The sequence below is a fragment of the Anarrhichthys ocellatus genome, unplaced genomic scaffold (genome assembly GCF_004355925.1).
Source record: "Anarrhichthys ocellatus isolate YVR2014 unplaced genomic scaffold, GSC_Weel_1.0 scaffold194, whole genome shotgun sequence".
NCBI classification, from domain to species: Eukaryota; Metazoa; Chordata; class Actinopteri; order Perciformes; family Anarhichadidae; genus Anarrhichthys; species Anarrhichthys ocellatus.
Window position 1 is genome coordinate 80,354 of NW_022280224.1, and position 6,621 is coordinate 86,974.

At 42.8% G+C, this 6,621-nt stretch overlaps 1 protein-coding gene across 3 annotated transcripts in view; it reads left to right on the forward strand.

Annotated features, from left to right (window-relative positions):
* pak1 (p21 protein (Cdc42/Rac)-activated kinase 1) overlaps window positions 1–6,621 on the forward strand; it is a 57,805-nt gene that overhangs the window by 27,469 nt on the left and 23,715 nt on the right. Inside the window, exon 1 of one of the 3 annotated variants that reach the window (XM_031878699.1) lies at window positions 4,340–5,258. The exons of the other annotated variants lie outside the window; for them this stretch is intronic. The gene's annotated coding sequence lies outside the window, so the exon portion shown is untranslated. Of the gene's footprint in view, window positions 1–4,339; window positions 5,259–6,621 lie in introns of those variants that run through there. 3 annotated transcript variants of the gene reach the window in all.

Genomic DNA, 6,621 nt, shown 5'->3' on the forward strand with positions numbered 1-6,621 from the left:
TGTGTGGTTGTTAGATGTGTATTTTGAAAGTATTATCTCTGTTTGATTGACTTATGTTGCATTTGCAAGAGAAATAGAGAGAGGTGGAGATAACGGGTGCTGTTTTGTATCGTTTGACTCACGGCCTCTTGTGCGTATTTCATAGTGATCATGTGACTCATGGTCTAATTAGGAGAACAACACACACATTCTTCTATACATACTGGCAGCAGTGTGGACTACGGGTACATTTCAGAGAGATATTGATATGTTGAGATGTATGGGTTGACCCCCCACAAAACCTTATTTCAGATAAATGATGTACAGTACAAATGGTTATTTGATCCTGTTTGAATTGTGCCACGAATGGTAACTCTGAATGAGCTGATTCGCCACAACACATGTTTTTCAATTTCAAAGGTCATTTTGCACATCAAGAAAGTCACATTGTGTCGTAAAACTGTTGAAGTATAAGGCTGTGAGACTGTGTAATTAGAAAGTGTCTCTCTGAAGCTACGGTGCCTCTATGTTTAGTACCGGGACGTTCTCACACCAACAGCGGGTCTTTCACTCGTTCTTTCGGTTCCCGGCCGATAAAAAGAGTCGCATGATATAACGCATCAGGTAAGATAACGTTAAATTTGCGCGTGGAACATAGCTAAGTTAGCCAGCTAGCTAGCAAGCTAAGCTGACGGCTGTGTCTGTGACCCACGTTGTGCGAGACGGGAGATGCAGTTCACGAATCGGTTTAACACAAAACTACAGTGTTCATACTTGTATTTCGCTTTCGACTACTGTCCTTTTTTTTTTCCGAAATAAGGGTCCACATGTGACACAGTAAGGGGCGGGGCTTCGCCTCTATCGCAGCAGCAGTAATGTGTTGATATCCGATTTATAAGCTTGCTGTTGTGATGAAGACACGAGAGAGAATATGAACTGAGTGATCAATACATTTATTGTTGGTATGGATCAGTGAAAAGGGGGGATGGTTTTTTTGTGTGTTTTTGGCCCTTACCTCCACTTTCATCAACGAGGCGATCCTATCGATCGCTATCGGGCCGATCCAGGCACAGTCAGTCCTTCCACTTGTTGGTTCTCCCACCTCAGCCTGCCAGTGGTGCAGCACTTTGCGCTTCTTCAGACCAATTGTGAGGGAAGAGGCTCCACTAAAAATGTCCTAGTTTTCAACCAGCACCTTCAGTACTTGGATCAAGTAGCTCGTGAGAGTTAGTAGCTCCAGCTGTTATTTCAGTGTGTCAGGGAATTAATCACCATTTAGGTCAATGTGCGTAACTGGATCGGACTCTGTACCCAATATTAAAGGACTAGGACCGAGATCAAGACTATCTAGACACTATCGGCAACAACAGCATTCAGCAGACACAGTTAGAGAGTAAGTGGTGAACATAGTGGAACATTTAGCAGCTTAAGAGACAGTTTTTCTTCCCTCAGGAGTCGGTGGAGACCAAAAACGGAGCTAAAAGAGAGAGAATATCTAGACTTCACCTTCATCAGGTGGACACAAAGACGACGGTGGGACGGTAATGTCGCTCCGGGTCTGTTGCATTTCTATGATGAAGTCAGCTGTTGTGTTTTTGGCTTAATGTGCATGCTTCCCAAGTGGCCAAATAATCATGCCCTGTCCACATTACTCCGTATTTGCTACGTTTACACTGAGCGGCCACACTACGCCGGAGTTTTGGAGCATCCTAAACGGAGGAGTCTGAAAACTCCCCTGAGGTTGGAGGTGTTTGAGAACTCTGGGGTTGCGTTTGCGTGTGTACGGTCGGATACGGATGTGCTTAGAAAAAATTACGCCCACACCCGTGTTCGCTACTGGATTGGTTCTTGGCAACCATGACGTCTCCGTCCCTGATTCGTCACACTCACTATCACGTGACCCGTACCCGGAAGAAAACAAACTGGGCTACCAGCGATTCATTTCAACATGGATAACTAATTGCAATTGTTGCTTCTAGCACAACAGCTACATGATGTTGCTGCTAGCACAACAGCTAGCAGCAGCTAGCCGCTGTTGTGCAGTAAAAGTCTGCATTTCTGTGGAGGAAGCAGCTGTTATTGGAGGGATTAGCGAGCGGCGTGACCGGCATCAGCCCTATGGAGCAGCTCGTTGTTTTTAGATTCGAATGAGAAGACACGCTGCACTAACGTTTTACTTCTTCCGTTTGGTAGCCTTGAGAGACCTTAGTCTGTAAGTATGTCTTTATGAAGCATGAAAAGATGTACGTAGATATATTCTATTCGCGTGTTTAGTATAACATTTGTGTTGTATTAAATGCTAATCGCGGTTAGTATTTCTCCATTGGCGGTAATGTTAAAATTAGCTTAGAAGCTAGCTAGGCGGACATGTTACATGCTGGCTATATCATGGATTGTTGTTTTGTATTCATGTATGTGTATAGGGACAGTTTGTAAAGCCATATTTCATATTGTGTTTCCACAGTTTTACAAATAAGAAAGATTCACACCGAAGTCTTGAAACTCTTCTATGGATTCCATGGTCTTTATTTCACGGATCTACTGTTAGCGATCTGCCAAGCTTCCCTGCACGAAGCAAGAGCAGAATAGAGTGAGAGACGTGTGTTGACCACATTTATGGACCCATATTCTAGTAAACGTTTACGTGTAAGTGTTGATTTTAAAGTAAATTTGATGTGAGAGAGAGAGAGAGAGATAGACCCGCAGCGCTGTAACTACGTCTGAAAAATAAAACTTTCCACGAACTGTCTGTTTGAGTTTATAGAGGGAGATTTTAGAGGAAGATCTTAAGTATCAAATACAACCTTTCATTATTAAAGACTACTTTATTACTCTGTCGTATTTTTTTTTTAACTAAGCAAGCAATCCACTTCCTGTTTACACCGTCACGCGCATGCCCAGTGTACGTTAATTTGTCACGTGCTGTCCGCCTTCGAAGGCTACCATGTGGACGCAGATCAACTCGAGAATGATGCTGAAACTCCCGTGTGGACGGAGATCGTTTGTATTTGACAAATCCGCATCCAAATAGAAACGGAGTAGTGTGGACAGGGCCTCAGTAAACGCTTTTAGATCCAGTCGTTAGATTAAGTAACAAATGGAGTCCGAGCTGCTGCAGTAATGTGGGTCAGAGAAACTGGCAGCGCTGACAATTTGTGACTCACTGAGAGGCGCTGTAATCACTGTGTGTGTGTGTCATTCTAGATATCATATAGGATCTCTGACACTGATATTTTTTCATCAGTCACCCACACACACAGTCCTAAACACTACACTGAACATACTGTGTGTGATGAGACAGGGTGTCTCCTGTCTGTCTCTGCACACAGTAAACGGAGACTGTTTGTCAGCTTGTGTTTGAAGGTTTGTACCTTTTTCTTTCTTACTGTTCTGGCATTCAGACTGAATTGAAACGTTACGGATTTCGATGATTGTCAGAATATTCCAAAAGGTAAATACTAGGTGTTTTTTTCATTTCCTTTTAATATGCTTCCTGTCAAACGTTTTGATGTTTTTGAGGACTCATCTTGAACTCTAAATTAATCTTTTTGCTGTGACTTTAAGTCTTTTTTCCTTCCTCATATTGTTGTGTGTGTGTGTGTGTGTTTGTTGCTGGCTGATGTGGCTTCGCCATGTTTTCTTGCATTATCATGTTACTTTTCTGTTTTGTGTATATTTTTTATGATTTTTTTTCCATTTGTCGGTCAATTAGGGAGACAATTATGAAGATGCCAATCACAATTTCCAAATATCTTGTTTTGTTGACTGACAGATAAGAAGCACAAAATAATAATATTTCAGCAAATCCTGTGTGAAATACGTTTTATATTCCATTCGCACTATTTTATTGTTTGTTGTTTTACAGTTTATCAGAGATGGTCCCATTCTCATGTCCATTACAGCCCAACTGATACTGGAGCTTTTGAGGCCCATACTGATATGGATTAGTGATGTAATTATAGAGACTGTATATAGGAAGAGCACGTAGTCGTCATGACCTATTGGTTTGTGGACTGACGCTTTTAAAGCCTTGAGTTTGGCGTAGTGGCCGTCGCCATCTTGCCATTTTTTCAACCAATGACCATTTTTGGAATGTGGAGGAGTAGAGACAGCGTATACGGCTCTGGTAGCGACCTGTCAATCATAGTAGCCCCGCCCTAAAGCATACTCTGCTTTATGGTCTATTTGACTCTAAATGGACCATAAGTTACTAAATGAACAACATGCTGTATTAAAGATGACTTGAAACTAGAGATTGAGACCATAAACTCATGTTTACAATGTTTACTGAGGTAATAAATCAAGTGAGAATTAGTAATTTTCTCATAGACTTCTATACAACCAGAGGAGTCGCCCCCTGCTGGCCATTAGAGAGAATGAAGTTTTAAGGCACTTAGCATTGGCTTCCCTTTTCAGGACCAGAGGTTGTCGCCTGGGTGAAACAGACTATAGTTGATCAGTGATCTCCCCCCCCCCCCAGTGGTCGGGGGCTGACTGATACACATCAGCCGATTCATTGGTCACACAACGTTCATCCTTGATGCAGTCTCTGCGGTTCACTGGGAAAACCCTCCGACTGTGGTGAAACTCACTCCACTCACCCTGTGGTGATCGTTTGTAGAAGATGTGTGTGTGTGTGTGTGTGTGTGTGTGTGTCATGTAGCAGACAGTGTGGGTTTGTTTGATAACAGGGCTCAGCTGAAACTGACAGCAGCGTCTGAAATACGAGACCTCTGCTGTCTCGTCCCCACAGTCTGTGGGCGTGTGTATGTGTGCGTGTGTGTGAGTTGGAGAGAGACAAAGATTTATATTGTGACTGTCCGGTTGTTTTTAACAAGGCTATCTTAAGATTTAAATGTGATTTTTAGGCTGAGATTCTGTTTTTTTTGTGTGTGTGTGTGTGTGTGTGTGTGTGTGTGTGTGTGAGTGAGTCCCCCAGCAGACACGATAAACACTTGTGTGTCTTCGTGTGTTCAGGGATTGGATGTAGTGTTCCTATTGCTTACACAGAGAGAGTCTGTGAGTGTGTGTGTGTTTGTTTCGAGTGTCGGCCGCGGTGTTTCCCCACTTCCTCGTGTGATTCACCTTGTGACATCATGCCGTGACATCACCGTCTGTGGGAGGCCGGATTGGTCAAAAGGCCGACGGAGCGTCCCTCTCTCAGTCCCTCTCCTTGGCTTTACCTCTCAGTGGCTCCAACGTTTTCTCTTCATTCTTTTGTTGTTGTTTGTTTGTGGATCAATTTGAAGCTGTAAACATGTTTGTCTGCCTCTGCTAAGGTAAGAGATGGGGAAGTCACCCGCTTTTGGTAATTATTGGTGAAATCATTATTGAGGCAGAATTGCTTCTGTTGAGTCTCCTTTAAAGATGATTTAAGCACGGAAAGAGGTTTCTGCTTTTTAACCGGCTTCATTGTTTGTTTTTATTGTACTTTTAAATCTGGTCTTGTTCTAAACAGCAGAGGAATACATATGTTGTTGTACAATGCGGCTCATTTCTCTGCTTACAGCGTCAGATGTTTTTTTCCTGTTAATGTCTTTAGAAATGTGTTGGGGTGAAACAGCATCGTGTGCTCGGTGTGATCAGACCCCCGCAGACAGAGCTGCTGCTGATCAGAGATCAGCTCGGCGGGGCGTCGTACCACTGATGCTGTAAACTGTTCACCCAGTTCTGAACTTTTGTTTGGAAAAAAATTGAAATTGATTTTAGTCATTTTAATTTGACTGACTGGATATTGAACTCATAGAGACGAGTTGTTTTCTGGTCTTCTGCTTTGTCACAGCTCAAATATTAGACGGGCTGTGATTTTACACATGAAGACCAGCTTGCCATGTTGAGTGGCTTTTTTTTAAAAACCTTTAGTTGGTTCGTTCTGGTCCAAATCAATGGATGAGTTGGTGAACTTGTTGCATTTTCCCCAGGGCGCGATGGGATCGCCGTGACCAGGTTTTTCTGTGTTGAATAAAATGGCTTCACGATGACTACATGAGTCTTTAAAAATATTTAATGAAAAGGAATCATTTTGTAATCCTGAGGCACAACCCCCCCCCCCCCCCCCAAAAAAAGAAATAAATAAAAAAAGAAATATGCGAATACCAAAATGTAATTGAAAATATTGGGGTCTGACTCTGAGACGCAAAGCTATTCGTATCCTGGTCCAGGTCGGAGCTGTTGTAGTTTTAACTCTTGATTGATTTTCATTGTAGTCACTTAACTTTATTGATGACTGTGTAAAGCGGAGACATAGCATTACAACAGGAAGTAGGCTTCAATGTTTTTATAATGAGACTGAGCTGCTGAGAACACCTGCAGAAAACTGAGACTGTGAGCACTCTGTGTGCCTCAATAAATCACATCCTTTATGGGGATTAATAGGTCTTTGATGAGTCATCAACATCCGTTGCGCGTGTGCGTGTGTGTGTGTGTGCGTGTGTGTGTGTGTGTGTGTGTGTGTGTGTGTGTGTTGCACTGATCCAAATAGACTCTTTGATCCTTGTGGGACTTTCAGCAGAGCAGCTTAGCTTGCAACGTGTGATTGTGTGTATTTTTATGTGAGGGTGACGTGGTGAAAGCATTCATTAAAAGGTCCCTCAGCTGTGTGTGTGTGTGTGTGTGTGTGTGTGTGTGTGTGTGTGTGTGTGT